At 36.2% G+C, this 18,918-nt stretch overlaps 1 pseudogene; it reads left to right on the plus strand.

The window, feature by feature from the left end:
• The window catches only part of LOC124235224 (mitochondrial inner membrane protease subunit 1-like), a 143,830-nt pseudogene extending 125,149 nt beyond the window's left edge, over nt 1-18,681 (plus strand).
• Nucleotides 18,682-18,918: the final 237 nt, after the last annotated feature.

Genomic DNA, 18,918 nt, shown 5'->3' on the forward strand with positions numbered 1-18,918 from the left:
TTCCTGGTAAATTCACAAGTGGTATATATATCAGAAAAATGAGCTTCTCTTTTAATTCAACTCCAGCAGTGGGGAAATATTTTTCTCTTCTTTAACACCGAATATTTTACAAGTTTATAAGTCATCAGTTTAGTGTTTATGAATTTTTGATGAACTCCTAGTTGGCAAGATTAGTTAAGGTTGTTTCATCGCCAAAGGTAGAGCGGCCAGCTCTGATATAATCTAATTTTATTTTTACAAAGGTGGGATGGGACTGTTCAAACTTATGAAAACAAGACAATTATGTACATTATCAATTTTATTTATGAGATAAAGAGTATATGAGCCTTTGAATCCAAATCATTTGCACATCTAAATAAAATTCAAACTTCCGTTGTGATGTGTTTATATGTCAAATAATTGACCAAACACCCACTATATTCCAAGATTTGTATGCTTCTCTAGCTTTAGCATTTTAAAGAAAAAGGAAGGCTGTCTGTGATTAAGAGTGATCCCCTATAGACAAACACAGTTCATCGGGAAGAGTTTCAGCTCACTAAGAACAGATGAGGAAGGAAGGACCAAAGACATATAGCCCTTGATCACAGTTTCACTGAAGAGCAAAACAACTAGAAGATGGTCTAGGTTTGGGAAGCATTTAGATATTTTAATAGCATATTATAATGGACCGAAATTTTACAGAATGCCATATCCTTTCACTAGAGTGAGAAACGCATTACACTCTATGAGAAATGTTAACTCCCTGGTTCCTGCTAGACATGCAGAATGGTTAAGGACTCTTTTGCATTATTAAAAGGGATCAAGTGCCTGACACATAAACTCACAGAACTATGCACTCAGCATTTTAGGTTAAAGAAATCATTTGAAGATATATAGCTTATAAGTCAACTTTTGGAGGGATGTCTATCTCATATGATAAGACCAAAAAGTCATCTGCAGTCCCAGATAGCATTTGCAACACATCCATAGACACACTTCTATTTACTTTATGTCATTTTCTTCCTTCTTCATGTGTAAGGAAAAGAATAGAGATTTTTAAAAAGATTTTTAAAAAGCAAACTACGTGATAGGCTTTCAAGTTGGTGAATTCTCAAAGGGAAAAAAGTTTAACTAAAAACTTCAAGCAAGACGGCTGATGAAATTGACTCAGAAGGGTAGTCCTGCTACAAAAAATACAAAAAAAAGAATAAAATACAGCAGTTATTAAAAATAAATAACCTAACTATACTAACTTTGCAACTCTGTTCTAAGTCTAAAGGTATCTCAACATACAAAGTTAAAAAAATCTGGTAGCAATGATTAATCACTATTGAGCAGCTACCATTTCAAGCAATGTCTCAACTGAAGCTGAAATGTCATAAAACATGGATGAAAAATGGAAAAATCCCTAATAATGTTTGGGTCTCTGATTTAGTTTTTTCCTAGGTTGCAATATTTCTGCCTTTGGATTCCCTAGGACACTCAGGTATTCATATCAGATTTCCATTTGATTAAACTTTTTCAAGATAATTTCCCATAAATGACACCTAAGAGTTGAAACTAACACAAATGAATGCATTTGTGTTATTTGGTGTAAAATGGATACTTTTTTTTTAACACAGTAATACCAAGAGGTAAAAGCTTTTCCTCCATCTGGTTTTCCATAACTGATTAAAAGCAGTCTTTACATGGGACCACAGGCTCAAACCAAATTATAAAATTGGATCAACATTTATTTTTTGTTTGTATTTTATTTTTTTAAATTCTTAATTGTACAGTTAAACACAGCTTTAAGGGAATTTGTCTTGGACTTACTTCCTTAGTGATCTTGAAGTATTTTGTTAATTAATGCCCCTGGAAAGTTTCTGAGTCCTGTGAGAGTCAGGTTATGCTGGAGGACAGAGAGAAAAAAACAAGATGAAAACCTCTAGTCCATAACCAATTAAACTTCTCCCTATAAACCACAGACAGGGAGCAGAAATACAAAGATTAGGAAATAGTATGGTGAATTTACTAGAAAGTTGCTTGAAAAAATATGCCATTGAGATTTTGAATTGGGGAAAAATATCAAATAGATCTGAAAGCTGCTTAAGATTTCTAAATTTTTTCTCAATGTCTCTTTCCTAGTGTCAATCTTATGCAAACTGTAAGCACATCATTGATCTGGAGCTAAGGACGCACATGACATGTTACAAAATAGTTAATAATTTTGAAAAAAGTTAAAATGAAAATACTTTCGTAGAAAATAACATTGAATTACTTTCCTAAGAATTGAACTGTGAGCTGGGTCTAAGTGAGCCCTATGGAAGCCGCGTGAAAGTCATAACATCAAGACTGCAGTATTGCTGTTGGAAGACTTGAGAGAATCTGGCTTTTCAGATATTATATTCCTGCTAAAGATGTAGGATTACTTTTGGTTTATTCTTACAGTGGACTGTTATTCTAACTAACATACCTTCAATTCCAGCCATTTGTGTAACCACCATCATGATTTTTGCTATATTACCTGCCATATTGTTCTATTATTTAGTTCATACGTTTGAATCAACTCACTTTATTTACTTATTTTTTTATTTTTAAAAGGAGATAGTATATCAACATAGAAATCATTGGTTTGCTAACATACATATTTTACACAATTATGTGTTTTACTATGTAAAACTATAGCTATTAATATTGAAAATTCCAAGTGCTGCAATATTGAAAGTCACCTCATGTTTGACTATAGGTATACATACCGCATTTCATAAGACACAGTAATGCTCACTAGAGGTTAATGCACATAAAAACATCTGGTACACCTGAAAGATCAGGAGAATGTACAATCTCAAGAATACATAGCAGTAGATACTTGGGAAATTTTGTGAGGAGTAGTTGTAGAGCTCCAGAAGTATAACCAGAGAGAAAGACATTGTTTAGACTAGATGGTGAGAGTACTGGGAATAGAGAGTACTGGGTTTTCATGACACAGTCATAGTACACATCACAATTTTCTTTACAATAGCCACTTTTAATCACGATTCACTTTTAATTCACTTTATTCACTTACTTGATAAGTGGCTTTCCAGATTTGTCACTTGCATATCCATGAACCAGTCATGGCTTTGTGAGCATCATTTAGTAATAATGGTGTATGCATGCAAATGAGTTGTACCAAAAATGGTAGTCATAGGACTAGATTTTACAAATATTAGTGGTTTATTAATGGAACATTTCTAGAAGTATCTTGGGCTCTGCTTTGAAAATTCAGGAACATCCCAAACTAAAGCAGGATCATTAAAATATCTGGAAATATTAGTCTGCCATTTAACAGAAAAAAACAAATCATATATAATGACTTTGATAGAAACCAAGCATTAGTATCCTGGCTGGATATAAACCCAACTTCCTACAATATAACACTTACATGTATACCACCTTTGGCCTGGAGACACAGAGTAAAAGACAGCACATAAAAGGATGATCTTAATGGCTTTCTCCAACTTGAGAATACACACTACTACAATTTTATGATTTTTGAAGAAATTAAGTTACTGTACATTTTACATATATTCAATTTTTAAAATCATATTTTAAGTGCATATACTAACACAACCAAAATGATCACCAAATTACATTAAAAATTAAATAGAGGGGCCAGTGTGGTAGCGTAGTGGTTAAGTTTTCGTACTCCACTTTGGCAGCTGGGGGTTGGCCGGTTTGGATCTCAGGGCAGGACAAGGGGATACCACTCATCAAGCCATGCTGTGGCAGTGTCCCACATACAAAGCAGAGGAAGATTGGTGTGGATGTTAGCTCAGTGACAATCTTCCTCAAGCAAAAAGAGGAAGATTGGCAACAGATGTTAGCTCAGGGCCACTCTTCCTTACAAAACAATGAATTGATCAATTAATTAAATAGAGATTTGTTGTTGAAAAAAAGTAGAAAGCGATGTTAAAACCTGAGGCAGATTTCTCCCAGCACCTTTGCTGAGATCAAATGCTGTGGGGAAAAAGAATAGTGCTTAGCTATCAGCTGCTTTGAACAGCAGAAGGAGATAAAAGGCTATTTTAGAAATGAATGAGAATAATCTCAACATCATCCAAAGGGAAAGGAAAAGATAGAATCACACTTTTTATTGGAGGGCATCTTTGTCTTTGGAAATCAGGTAACGTGGCCGCTTCATAAATCAACACCATTTAAAAGATACAGCCAGTTACAGTATTTTTCCCCTACAATATTTTTCACCCCTGGTGTAAAAAACAAAGACATCTATTACAAATGTTAACCCAGACAACAGGAGTAAAACACATCATAAAAAGCAGCTGCTAATAAGTCTTTTATATCACTTGCAGACAGGTAATTTTCTCCATGCTGGAGACCCATGGATACAATGTAAGAAAAAACAAAAACAGAAACCAAAGTCAAACAAACAAAAATCTAACAGAAATAAATTGATAAGAATATCAGAATGCGAATAACTAAATCGAAAGTGTCATTTCATGAAATCTTCAGGCAATCGAGAGATGTATAATCCTAAACTTATGTCCTCATGGCTTAATTTAAAACGTCTAGTAAACGTGCTTCTTGCTTTCTTATTCAATATTATATTTTTATCTGTAAACCTAGATGCACTGTGGTTGCTTCTCAATCGTCTGTGGAACTTCTAAAGACCAGCCAACAAAATATTAAAGAAGCAGGATATGAGCAATCTAAGAAAGTTGCATGAGTTTTCTGCTGCGTGGTATATAGCCATGGGAATTAGTTAGAAACCAAGTAACATTTTAGGTTATGATATTAACTCACTCTACGTGGCTAACCTGCTGCTGTTTTTCCTAAAGATTTTTACGTATGTGGAAAACTGCCTAATATTCATCAATAAATTTTTACTCTCTCTATATTATTATCTTATCAAATATTATTGTTCTTTTCTTACTAATATTTTCTATTTTCTCCTCTTTGAGATTATGTGATCTTGGGACCATACTATTTTCATTCTCTGTTTGGGAAAAAATTTCATCTTGAAGCAGAGATCAATAACTGTGTTTTTACTTTCAGAATCTCCAAACAAATATAATCAAAATAAGAACTTCATTTATTTTTACTTTTGTTCATGCTTGTTTTAAGAATAACTTAGTAGACTAATAATAGCTCTATATCCTAACTAAAAATATTGCTTTTTGAATGCATAAAAAACAACAACAGACGACCAGCCCAGGGATAGCTTGCAAATCATACATTTATAAAATATTTAGGTAAAAGCCACCATGCATGTCAGAACAATTTAGAGTTGAAGCAGCCAGAGACACCATTTTCAACACGCTTATCATCAAATATGAGTAATAAGGATTATACCAAAAACAATAAATGGTCATTAGAAGTAATGAATGCCTTTGCTTTTCTGCTCGAACTAGGCAAGATGGTAATTTACCTCAAACTAAAGAGAAAATCAAGGATGGCAGGAAGAGTTGGTCTTTTTTTCACTAGGTAAGGGCACACCCTTGCCCTGAGATTGTGTTATAAGAGTGTTTGAGGAAAATTTTGGAAGAACAGATAAAACATAAGCAGAACAATTAGTATAATATTGAACACACCGTAGTCCTTGCCACATTGTATCCTCATTCATAATCTGCATCCATAGCATATCAAAGGTATAGATTTTGTTTTTTATCCTTCACAATGGAAAGAAATTTGTTACCACAAAACCGAGAAAAATAACTGGGAGAGAAACCCTAGGGAATGAATGCTCATCTTTACTTCACAAGAAACTGAAAAATGGATTGCAAAGAGGCATTTAAAAGTTTTTACCATGGGTACACTTAAAGTAGCCAAAGTATTTGTCGACCATTGAGAAAAAACAATGTGGTTTTATTAGTTTCCTGCCATCGCTGTAAAAATTTGCCACAAACTTAGTGACATAAGAAAACACAAATTTACTATCGTATCAGTTCTTAGAAGTCCAAAATGGGTCTCACTAGGCTAAAAGCAATGTGTTGGCAGAGTAGGATTCTGGAGGAGAAAATGTATTCCTTGCCCTATCCAGCTTCTAGAGTCTGCACGCCTCCCTGATCATGGCCGCATCACTCAACCTCTGCTTCCATTGTGACATCTCCTCTTATTCTGACCCTCTCGCCTGGCTCTTATAAGGACACGTGATTACATGGTGTCCGCCTGAAAAGTTTGGGATAATCACATCTAAAGATCCTTAATGTAATCACATATGCAAAGACCCTTCCGCCAGGTGAGGTAGTATTGTCACAGGTCCCAGGGATTGGGGCCTGGACATTTGGTGAGAAGGGAAATTATTTCATCTTTCATAGAGGTACAGAAGCTTTTCACTGAAGGTGGGGGTTCATTAGGCCTGTCAGAACCTAGCTGCCCTGTCAATGTCCATTAGTACTTCTAAAGTCTTGATTCTTATCTAGCAGAATGACTTTCACTTCACAAGTTCACACCTGCACCCATTCCTTGCTAGAAGTGTCTAAAGCTTTCCTTGGTTAAAATTTTCTTTCCATGCCTGACTCTCTGAGTTTCTGATTCTTGTTCTCTTCCTGGCCATAATTAGTTGCTTACACCTAAGACTTTAAAATATTAAAATTGAATAGTATGTATTATTTTATGTCTTCAAGTTTTTCTTGACTGTTAAGATGTCTATCTCCATATCTGTGTCAGGAGGTGACAGCTATGTAAACCTCAGGCTTAGTTTTACGTACCAAAATTCCAAATTCTTCACTCGTTTCCGAATTTTAGTGGCCAGCTCAAGGTCCTCTGAGTTACAGGATGCTCTGGGTGGTCATTGCCCTGTACCCATCTCATTATGCTATTTCTGAATAATCTGAGACGTGGAATGATTGACTCCATATGCTGCCAGATCTATCCGGAAATGTACACGCAGTCTTACAAAATATTTATGTTAAGAAACGCCTATAGGGGCTGGCCCCGTGGCCGAGTGGTTAAGTTCGCACATACTGCTGCAGGCAGCCCAGTGTTTCGTTGGTTCGAATCCTGGGTGCGGACATGGCACTGCTCATCAAACCAAGCTGAGGCAGTGTCCCACATGCCACAACTAGAAGGACCCACATGAAGAATATACAACTATGTACTTGGGGGCTTTGGGGAGAAAAAGGAAAAAAATAAAATCTTTAAAAAAAAAAGAAATGCCTGTAAATAACTTGAGAGTTATGTTTTCTATGTTTACTTGTTAATTTCAACGGGCTCATTAATAAAAGCCTGGCTAATAGTCTACTTCAGTTTTGGATTTCTGTGCCCATACTTTGTTACAAAATTTTATAGTTCTATTTAAAAAAAGTAAACATTATAAATGCTATGGATGACCATCTGCTTAGTCTTAATTACCCACAAACTTAATTGGAGATTTTGTAAGCCAAATATCAATATTAGCTTATGTGCATAAGTGTGTGTGTGAAATTTATACATTTTCGGCTCCAAAGTAGATAAAGTAATTGCTGCCTAAACAATAAGGAAAGTAATATTAGAAAGATGAGTGTGTGTGTGTTTCCCATCAGACTCTCTAAGTCTTCTTTAAAAAATTTTCCCAGTGTCATTGAATTTTTTTGACTACTAAGAAAACAGCACACAAAATTATTTGTGGTTGTGGCTATGCCTGTGTAGAGGAACACTGTATTTTCTGCTGGAGACAGGATGGCAGTGAAATCTAAGCTCCAGAAAGATATACATGTTTAAACTCAATAATACAGTACAAGTAATTTGTTGGGGAAAATTTTTACACACACACACACACACACACACACACAATCAAATTTCGTAAGATTTAAAATGGCCATTAGAAAGTTATCATTGTGATGTTTTACTGCTCCTACTTGGTGACTTGAAGTTTATTTCATGACAAATTCAAAACAGAGACTATCTATAGTCAAAAGATTCCATCCATGGCAAGTGGCAGAGTCAGTTAAGAATGTAGTGTTTGGTCATCAAGAAAGTGACATAGATTGTGTCCAACTTCCATACCTCTCACAAAAAGACCAACTAGCAATTATGCATAGACAACACACCATTGTGAAAATTCCAGATCCCGAGGGTGAGGCTGAAACACCCCCTTGGACCACAGAGACCAAGAAGTACCACATTAGAAGGGGAAAAATGGCAACATTCTGACTCCACTGCACCTCTCCCCTGCTGCAACTCTAGAGCCCCATCAAGAGGGCCCTCCCTCCTATAACCTCTCCCATGGGAAAAAGAGAGCCTATGGTGGACATCTAGCTCCCCGAGCATTGTAGGACGCTTCCTGGGTGGCCCACTCAGATCTTGCTTCACAAAGCTCAGTGGGGGAATCTGTGGGGCTTGACCACTGGGGATCAGATGAAGAAGGAAAAAGGAGGGGGAGCTTATAGCAAACAGATCTACAGATTCAGTGCAACACTATCAAAATCCCAACGGCATTTTTCACAGACATAGAAAAACAATCCAAAATTCATGTGGAACTACAGAAGACTCTGAATAGCCAAAGAAATTCTGAGAAGGAATAACAATGTTGAAGGCATCACACTTAATTGATTTAAACTATATTACAAAACTATGGTAATAAAAACAGTATGATGCTGGCATAAAGACAGACACATAGACCAATGGAACAGAATCGAGAGCCTAGAAATAAACCCCTGCATACATGGTAAACTAATATTTGACAAGGGAGCCAAGAACACTAAATGGGGAAAGGATAGTCTCTTCAATTAATGGTGTTGTGTAAACTGGATAACCGTAGGGAGAAAAATGAAACTGGACCCCATCTTACATCGCTCCCAAAAATTAACTCAAAATCAGTTAGAGGCTTAATTGTAAGACCTGAAAACTGTAAAACTGCTAGAAGAAAACATAGGGGAAAAGCTCCTTGAAATTCGTCTTGACAAGGGTTTTTTAAGGTATGACACCAAAAGCACAGGTAATCAAAGCAAAAATAAACCAGTGTGGCTACATCGCACCAAAAAGCTTCTGCAAAGCAAAAGAAATCAGCAACAAAATGAAAAGGCGACATCCAGAGGTGAGAAAAGATTTGCAAACCATATATCTGAAAAAGAGGTTACTATCCAAAATATATAAGGAATTTATATAACTCAATAGCAAAATGGACAAGTTGTTACACCACCAGTCCGGCCCCTCCTTTCACATTTTTTGTCCACATAATATTTCATATGATTCTTAAACAGCATTTTGAAGTATATAAAATTGCTCTTCTGCTCTTTCGCACAATGTAGAAATATCTACAAAGGAAGGAAGCTATTGAAGGGATGGGGAAATTTCAGTGAATTCAAGAGGATGACAATAAAGCCAGGCCTTTTAGTAAACAAGAGTATTAGAGACTGGAAATTTAGGGACCAAGAATGCTTTCTTTGTTATTAGCTATATACTTTCACTTTTACTCTCTTCTTCTTTTGCTCTTTCTCATGGCTTATCTTGTAACATCTTCTATGTTTTTCTACCTCTCTCCAAGCCACATTATTTCATATTCTATTTCTCCAACAATAGTTTTTAGTTAATTCAGAATTTTCCAAAGTGTTCATGTTTAGGTAAGTGCTTGAATTTATATTAAATATTTGCAAATGTTCATAGTTAAAATGGTTCATTAAACTGTGAAGGAATTTACTTTGTGCTGTTTCCTGTGTTCCTCCATATATTGCTATGAGATGACGTATACTTACTTATTCTTTTCTGGAAATTCCTATGAGTCCTTTGTACAGATCTATTGTCTTCTTGGTTCTGTCTCTTTGAATTTTTTGTTTAAGTATTAATTTTATTTAGTGTACTCCCTCCTATGTGGACCCACTAAATTTGAAGAGCAAGAAAGTCTATTTAAATGTGCTGGAGTGAATGGAAATGAAATAATAATGAGCCCTGACTGCTTTCTAATTAAGGTAGAACATTTAAATTAGTTATAACATCTGCTGTCAAAGATCGGCCCAGTCAAGATTCATATCAAACAAAGGTCTGATTGTACATGTTTATCTTAGTTCCTAAATGACTTTTCCATTGTCACGCTAATCACTCTCTCAGACTGCTGCCTGGGGATCCCAAATTATTAAAAATATGAAGTTATTATAGCTAGCAAAAGACCATTTTCATTTTCACCAAAAGAGGAGAAGAGTCAGAAAGTAACAAAAATATAGGATGTAAGGGCCCAGAGATTGTTAATGGCTTACAAAAACCACCTGGCTGGGGCCGGCCCCGTGGCCGAGTGGTTAAGTTCACACGCTCTGGTGCAGGCAGCCCAGTGTTTCATTGGTTCGAATCCTGGGCGCAGACACGGAGCTGCTCATTGAGCCACACTGAGGCAGCGTCCCACATGCCACAACTAGAAGGACCCACAACTAAGAATATACAACTATGTACCAAGAGGCTTTGGGGAGAAAAAGGAAAAAAATAAAATCTTAAAAAAAAAAGAACCACCTGGCTAACAGCAAATATCTTGTCATTCAGCTAAAAGGAATAGACATGGGCACTGTCTATAATTTTAACTTTTTTATAACGGATGTTACATGAACTCAAGTAGAACTCTGATTGACATAAGAGAAATGAAAGAAACATCTCACTATCCATTGCTGCCGCATCAGGATAATATTAGAAAAAGAGGCGGAAGGAAGAAGTGGGGTAGAGGCTCATGTCCGAACTGCCTGGGGAATCAGATTCAGACAGAGAAGGAAGCAATAAATGCCTCTAACGTCTTCAGGAAAAAAATGAAGCCACATGTAGAGATCCAGTATTGTAGTGCTTGTATAGCTAATTTGTAGGAAATACAACTGAGAAGACCTGCAATAGCAAATATCAACTTTATTTTCCTTCACTGCTTCCAAATGGGTCTGATCATCCCCATCTTTTCGCTGAGGATGTATTACTACTCTGAAATGACTACAGACACTTCATGTAGCAGGAGAACACACCAGAAACATTGTTTAGGCATTGTTTGTATTTGCTTATCTTCAAGCTGTTTTTGATTTGAATAGCAAGACATAAAGAAACAAATGTAATGCAGAATTTTAGAATTTATCCAAACAGTTTATAAAAATGACTTAAAGCAACCTCCACCACGGAAATGATTAACATTTTGAAAAGCTTCATTCATTCATTGCAAAACACAGGCTAAGACAATGCCTGTGCTTCCGTATTCTTGTCAGAAAAGATAATATCCATAATGCATTGAGTAACTTTAATGAAAAGTTTTATTCTTAAGGCACCAAATGCTTCCTGACACAGCCTGTATTAGTTTTCTATTGCTGCATAACAAATTACCACTAATTTAGTCACTTAAAATTTCTTATCTCACAGTTTCTGTAGGTCAGGAGTCTGACAGAGCATGATTGGGTTCTCTGCTCAGGTTCTCACAGAGCTAAAAGCAAGGCTGTGTTCTTCCCTAGAGGCTCTGAGAAAAAAATCTGCTTCCGACCTCATTCAAACTGTTGACAGAATCTCGTTCCTTGCGTTTTGCAGGACTGTATTCTCCACTTTCCTCCTGGCTGTCAGCAGGGCATCCCTCCAGCTTTCAGAGGCCATTCTCAGATTCTTTCCACGTGGACTTTTCCATCATTATGCTAGTCAGCAAAGAACATCCAGTCCTTCTCAGGCTTTGACTGTCTCCGACTTTTGCTACCAGCCAGAGAAAATTCTTCTTTTAAAGGGCTCATGTAATTAGGTTAGGTCCACCGAGATAACTTTCCTTTCTTAAAATCAACTGAGACAAATAACATAACCTAATTACGGGAGTAAAGTCCACTAAACTCAGTCTTGGAGATTACTCAGAGTGTGTACACTGGGGGAGAGAGACGAGAAAGCTTGTAGGCCATTTTAAAATTCTTCTTGCCACAGTCCATAAGGTCTTTTTGCTCATGTGAGTGTTTCTAGGAGAAACCACTAATTCCTCACGAGATATCGTAATGACTTTGAAAATGAAATGGAAGGTATTTGCATGTTCTTTTTAAATACCTAAACTGAAAGGCAGACCTATTAGGAAATATCCTTCTCACTGATTTCAGCTTTTTGAAAACAGGGTGTGTTTGCTATATAATAACAAATTTATGCATCATGCCTGAGGCTCTCTTTTATTTTTGTGGGGTTCAGTGTCATCCTTGGAGATAAAGACCTGAAAAATATTCCCTCTGCTGCAATGATGCCAGCAAAACAAACGGATCATTTTTCATCTATTCCTGGGAGGGCTTTCCTCAGTGGGCTTGGGGAGCAGCAAATCATGCCAAATAGGCCTTTCTGTTATTTTCTGACATAATCCTACTCCTAGCTGACTACTGTACTCGACGGCTCCTGGAGGCCTACCTTTAGCATAAACCATACGTTATCTTTTATTAAAAAGTCAAACTACTCATCTGTGGTAGGTATTTAGTCTACATTTCATTGTAAACATACACATGGCCATATTGGCCTTTGTCATGAACTGTGTTAAAACAGTAATTAAATGTGCCATCATTACATTTTCTAGACACCAAAAAGAGCATTAATGTGACTCAAATTAGCAATCCAGCAAATTTAGTTTGCTAAATTTTCAGAAGCTGTCAGTTTAATGATCCACTTTAATATTTTGTCAGAAAACAGCATCAATCTCACTCGTCTATTATATCTCGGCTCCATATAACTCTGACCGAAAGAGAGTGTCGATCAGTAGATCAATATCAGCCTGACATAAGGGCAACCGAAGTGGAAAATGTTAATTAATCAGTTAAAGCTTCAATTCAACAGCTGTGTCCTGAGGGCCTTCTGTGTGCCTGCAAACACAAGGGTTACACTGGTGAACAAGACAGGGCCAAGTCATTTTTCATCTTTTTGTAGAAATGAATAAGCAAACCACCAATTACAATGAAAAAAATGTCACTAAGAGGTTATTAATGGCTGCTCTGGGAGCATATATAATGGAAACCTAATATTATCTTAGGGACACTGGGAGAGGCTTGAGCTAAGAACGAAGGTCTAACATTCTACAAGAGCCTTGAGATTTTATCTTTGGATTTTAACTTGGATGAAGACAGCAAAGGCACGCCTATCAAATTTCTGGGTAATTCAAAACTGAGAATGATTAATTATTTTTTTAAAAAAGAATTCAAAATAATTAGCTCACACAGATGAAATTTAGTTTGATGAGTGAGAAAAAAAAGGACATTTGGGTTGATTAAAACAATCAAATGATAGCTACCATGTACTCAATACCTATCTCATACTTACCTCACTACTCTATATGTCAGTAAATTAATTTCGGAAAGTTTATACATTGGTAATTGCTGAAACCAGTATTTGAGTCTGAATCTATCAGTGAAGGATCCGGATTGGAAACATAGGTTAGGAGGTAATCCACTATGTTAAAATAGAGGAAGTTATGGTTTAAGTTATAAGAATATAGAATGTACTTGATCAAATATATTTTTATGGGAAAAAGTATGGGTTTATGGGATATTTTGTGTGATAAGTACACATAGTTAATGTGAACTATATTAGGACATATATTGGAGAATACATGCTTCAGTATATGAGGAATTGAAAACAACAGCCCAAATCTGGAGGACAAAGCTGCAAATTACAGAAAGAAGAATGAAGTGAGCTGACATCACAGCCAAGAGTCCCGTCAGATGAAGCAAATGTTCCAACTAAAACTAAGTCCACTCCATGGTGACCGGGATGTGAGAACCTCTCCTCAGGCTTATGATATGATAATTAGAACACACAAAAAATTAAACAGAGAGCATTTCTTACCACCTGCCACTCAGGGAAAGCCCTCAGAGGAGTTTAAGAGTTGTTTGTCCAGCAAGAAAAAAAGAAACCAATAGAGAAGGGATACGGTTTGTCTATCAAAGGAACCACAGAGCCTGTTATATTGAGAATTTCTTGAGTAATTCAAAGATATTTTAACTTCTAAGGTCAGTGTCAATACAAGTTTCGTGATACGTGTTCCACAGGATGGAGTTGCTACATGGAAGAACCCCTGCCTTAGGAAACAGTGAAGCTCGCTGCTGTGATGCCCTTCTGTGAAATGGCTTGTGTTGCTGTCAAATATGGCAGCTTGCAGTCTTGATTCTTTCCCTGCCCTTTGCTGAGAGAAAAGATGCAGTTGACTGAGAAGGAAGAGAACGTCATGAAGAGAATTTGGGGTCCTGAAGGAACCCAAAATAGCCTAGTAAAAGAGCTCTAGGAGATATACATTGGGCTCTTTATATGTATAATTGCCTTCGTTGAATGCACAGTAGTGTGTTTCTTTAATTTATTCTTGCTTCTCCAGAAGGTAGAACAAACCCAAGGAGTTAACATTATAAAAAGAGTAATGTTTTAGATAAATATTGGTTTAATTTTGAATACTTTAGTTTTTCAATAAGACTGTGACTGCTTTGACCTATTCAGTTCTCCCCATCATTGAAATAACTAATCAGAAATAGAATAGTGCTTTGTCAGGATGCTATGCAGGGAATTTCTCCTTTGGATAGACAGTTATATGAATTGATGTTAAAACCCCTTCAGACCCCAAATAATGTTACTCTAAATGTATTTTTCCTCATAATGAAAAAAATGAATTACACAAGTTAATGAATAAATAATTAGATCTCAAACAATGTGGGTGGAAAGGAAAATTACCAGTTCTGTAAATAAAGCCTGTAATAAAATCCACTTGCTTTATATGAATATGCTGCCAAGGGGCCTGGGTTCATTATTTGGAACAAAGAACATTCCCTTCCTTCCATTTAAACCTCTCTTAATAGAGAATTATGGGGCAGAATGTATTAGGGAAGAGTGTATAATACCATGATAACCACGGGAGAAGATGCACTAAATTAATCAAGTTAGCAATGCAATCATCTCAGGAAGAACGGAGCACAGACAAGAGAAAAAGTGTTTATTTATATCAATAATTGCTTTTAACTCATTATTCCAAAGGTTCTTTCCACTTAAATGAGCAAAGACAATTACTTACATCTCATGGAAAGACTTTAGTATTCTACTAGTAAGTTATTTAATTTTCATTAAGGCTGTCTACTGGTGAAAATCATCCAAATAAACTTTGGAACTTGAAAGGAGGAGTGATTGAGCAGAGAGTGCAGAATTAATTTGAGGCCATTTTTTTCAGAGTTAATCATGTTTTGAAATAGATACATTATAAAATTATAAATTATAAAATTTGTTTAAATAAAAGTTTTTGTCATAGGCCTTCTATGAATGATCTAAAACAACGATTCAAGTCAGGTAAACTTTTAATAATGGATTTATTTAAACTCTCCTTTATTTTATGTTGTAAATAAAAATTAACACATCGTTCAAAATTTTAATGTATATCTACATGTAGCTATACATATGGTATACACACATATGCTCACACAAACATGCATCTGTACACACACGCAAAGAATTGCGTGCTTTCAGTTTTTACTGTTCAACTTCAACCCGTTGAATCAACTTTCCTAACTATGTTATGTCATGGATATATTTACACGTATCTTCATTGTTAGTTGTGGCTCACATCTTACATCTCTATGAAGTGTCTTTCTATATATTTCTTAATGCCCTAAAAAAGGCCTGAATTCAGAATTGTCTTGTACTGAGATCAGAACCCACTCTTTCTTAGTGCAAGTGTGCCTTTAAAAGATTTTCACTATGTGGCCTACTTTCTATGCTTTGTGCATATGTGTGTGTTTCCTCCAATAAATATATAAATTGAATTCATGTTCTAGTTTATAATTATAAAAGATTCAAGTTATGATTAAAAATTAACCACTAGTAACCCATCTGTGTTAATTGTCTAATTTTTTAAAGAGTATGTATTAGCTCACTCTCATAAGCAAAGAAGAAATTAGCATATTTCTTTTTCTTGCAACCTCGTTATTCTTTTGGGTACTTCTTACTTTCTGGAATGATAAAATCTTCCAGGCTTATCTTGTGTTTTCTTCTCCTTTGTCTTGGAATCATCCATTTGTGATGAATTTCTGGCTTCTTTTAGTGTTGGATTACATTTACAAAACAAGATTTGGGTGCTAGTTGTGCTATTTCTTTTTGGAGTAGCCTTGCTTCAGTGGGCAGATTCAGTAAATACCTATATTTGTACATGTACACACACACCCCTCTCTATCTGTATCTGTCTATCTATCTGTCTATCCTCTATCTATCATCTATTTACCTACCTATCTTAAGAAGCGAGGGCTCACTCTGATACCTATAAATTTGATCCAACATAACAGCATTTATTCTAGCCTTGTTCCTTTCTACATTTGTAAGTTCCTTCTCTGAAAGTGAGAAACCTGGCAACTCCGGATCCCATTATTATCAATATGTTTATACTTATTTGGCTTAACACTACTGTACATATTTAAACTATTAACTGGGCTTGCCCAAAGTTCAGGCTGGACTCATTGCCCCCCATTGATCTCCACCTGTGGGCCCCAAACCTGTCACTGTCTATCTCCTCGCTCGGCATGCTGGAGTAAACTGGGATCCTGGCACCCTGATGCTCTTATACCAGGCATGTTGAGCTGCCTGTAAGCGCAGCTCTGATAAGTGAGAAGTGAAAGGTTAAATTTTTATGTAAGGAATTTAAAGTTTTCAAAGGCTAACTTGCCAGTGTTTACTTTTGCCAATTATTATAGTCTTTAAGACTATATTTCCTATAATTTTTGACAATACGTAAAACAGCTGCTTTAAAATATTTATTATATCAATATCTGGGTCATTTGGGGGTTGGATTCTTTTGACATTTTTTCCTTGACTTAGGCCATTTTCCTGTTTCTTCTCATGTTAAATACTTCTTCTTTACTCATTGGGTGTTATAGATGATATGGCATAAAGATTGTGGATTCTATTATCTTCTTCTTCAGAAGAAGGTTGATTTCTTTTTTCATTAATCACTTCAATGATTAACTGATCTCCTAGATCTTTTGCAGGATGGTTTTATAATTTGTTATTGCAGGTCTGTGGAAAGCCCAAGGTATTCCCCAATTTCCCCAAACTTACTAGAACTCCACCTCTAACTTCTGTTTTCCCTATGGATCTTGTCAACACTTGGTTTTAGACTTTGTATGAGTCTAAGCCAGTGGTCTCAACCAGAGGAGATTTGACAATGTCTGGAGACATTTTCGGTTGTTACAACTGGAAAAAGTTCTATTGGCACCTAGTGGGTAAGGCCTACCCACAACAAAGAATTACCTGGGCCAAAATATCAACGGTAACAAGATTGAGAATCTTGCCCTATGGTATTCCCACTATTTCTAAATTAAGGTGTTTGTGGTGTTGGAGGTATGTTCTCAGGATATTAACAAATGCCACCATCTCTCTACCCCCTTACTAGTATGGACGGTCACTCAACACTGCTTCACCTCTAGTATTTCTGCTTTGCTCTCAACCTTGTAGCATCCATTCCCTGGAAAGCCTTGGGTGTTACTATTGTGCAATGTTGAGTCCAGAACTCAGTCAAGGACCTATGGAGAGGCCCTATATAAACTTAAAGTGATCTTGCATGCTCAGTTCTTCCAGTCTCTTATCTTATTCTGGAGATTCCAGCCACTTCAGCTGTACCAAACTCTGATCTCTTCCTCAAAACCTCAGCAAATTGCCAATCTGCTTGAATTCCAGTTTGTGGCACATAATCCAGATGTAACCAGTGCTCAAAACAAAAGATGACATAAAAAATCAGTTAGCATTTTTCATTTTCTTACAAAAATGCTATTTATCTTCCTTTTTACTACTAAGTTTCTAACTCATTTGGTGTTTCTGGATGCTTTATATTTCATATTACTCAGAAGATACTGAGTGGGTAATTTTTTCAGTTAACTCTTTGATCTTACAGTTTTCGAATCTAAGTTGAAAAAGAATCTGTGACTTATTCAAGGACCTGTTGTCCAATATTCCCAAACTATGACCCAGAATTTAGACTTGATTCTTAAGAAGGTCAGATGCACGGTAAAGATAAATTCTATTAAACTTGAAATTAAAAAATTGATTTTTCAGGTGAGGAAGGCCCACCTGAGTCCTGCCTGGAGATCTTTCGGGTTCTTTGGGGCGGGCGGCGTCCTTCCACGCTTCTCTGGGTGAATGCAGAAACCATGGATCACCCATAAATGCATTGAGACATGTTGTAGATGTTTTTTCCTAGAAGCCCTGCAACTACCCTAAAAATTGAACGTATTGTAGAACAGACCCATGATTGCTGAGTGCTTACCCTCTCAGTTCACCTTTCATCTGTCTTGACAGTATCTTCTTGGCCCTGGTGGCAGAGTCTACAAAGGACTATTCTCCCTGGTGTTCTGGGAAAGACCTTTCGCTTTGTTGGCTATACTATTCAGTATGGCTGTAGGGCTCATTGTGCTTTTGAATATGTTGGTGATGTTGTCACATGTCCTGGACCATCAATGGAGCCTACAATTCAAAATTCAGATATCGTCTTTGCAGAAAATCTTAGTCGATATTTTTATGGTATCTGAAGAGGTGACACAGCGATTACAAAAAGCCTGAGTGATCTAAAATAAAATATTTGTAGAAGAGTAACTGGTTTGGAAGGAGACAAAATCCTCACCAGTAGACCATCAGATTTCTGTAAACGTCATAATTATGTGTCAACAGGTCACATTTGGTTAGAAGGTGACAATCTACAAATTCAGGTACCATGGGCCTATTCCATATGGACTAATATAAGGACATATCTTCTTTAAGATTTGGCCTCTGAGTGATTTTGGATTTCTACTTGACAGCCCTAATGGCCACAGATTTTCTGATGATTAGCAAGCATTTAGTCTTTTGATTTGATGATTATCTCCTGCTCAAGTGAATTTATTATTGCCACTGAAACCATGTATTTACTAAGAAACTATTTGCTATTCAAAAAAACTTGATTTTTCATACATAAATGAGTTGAGAAACAGCTGAGGAAAATTGTCAGGGAGGAGATAAGGGTTTATTTTATTTACAAAGGCAACTACTTAAAAAAGTAGAACAAAAAAAGTAAAAAGACATTTGTTC

This window comes from Equus quagga, chromosome 2, assembly GCF_021613505.1.
Source record: "Equus quagga isolate Etosha38 chromosome 2, UCLA_HA_Equagga_1.0, whole genome shotgun sequence".
Taxonomy (NCBI): Eukaryota; Metazoa; Chordata; class Mammalia; order Perissodactyla; family Equidae; genus Equus; species Equus quagga.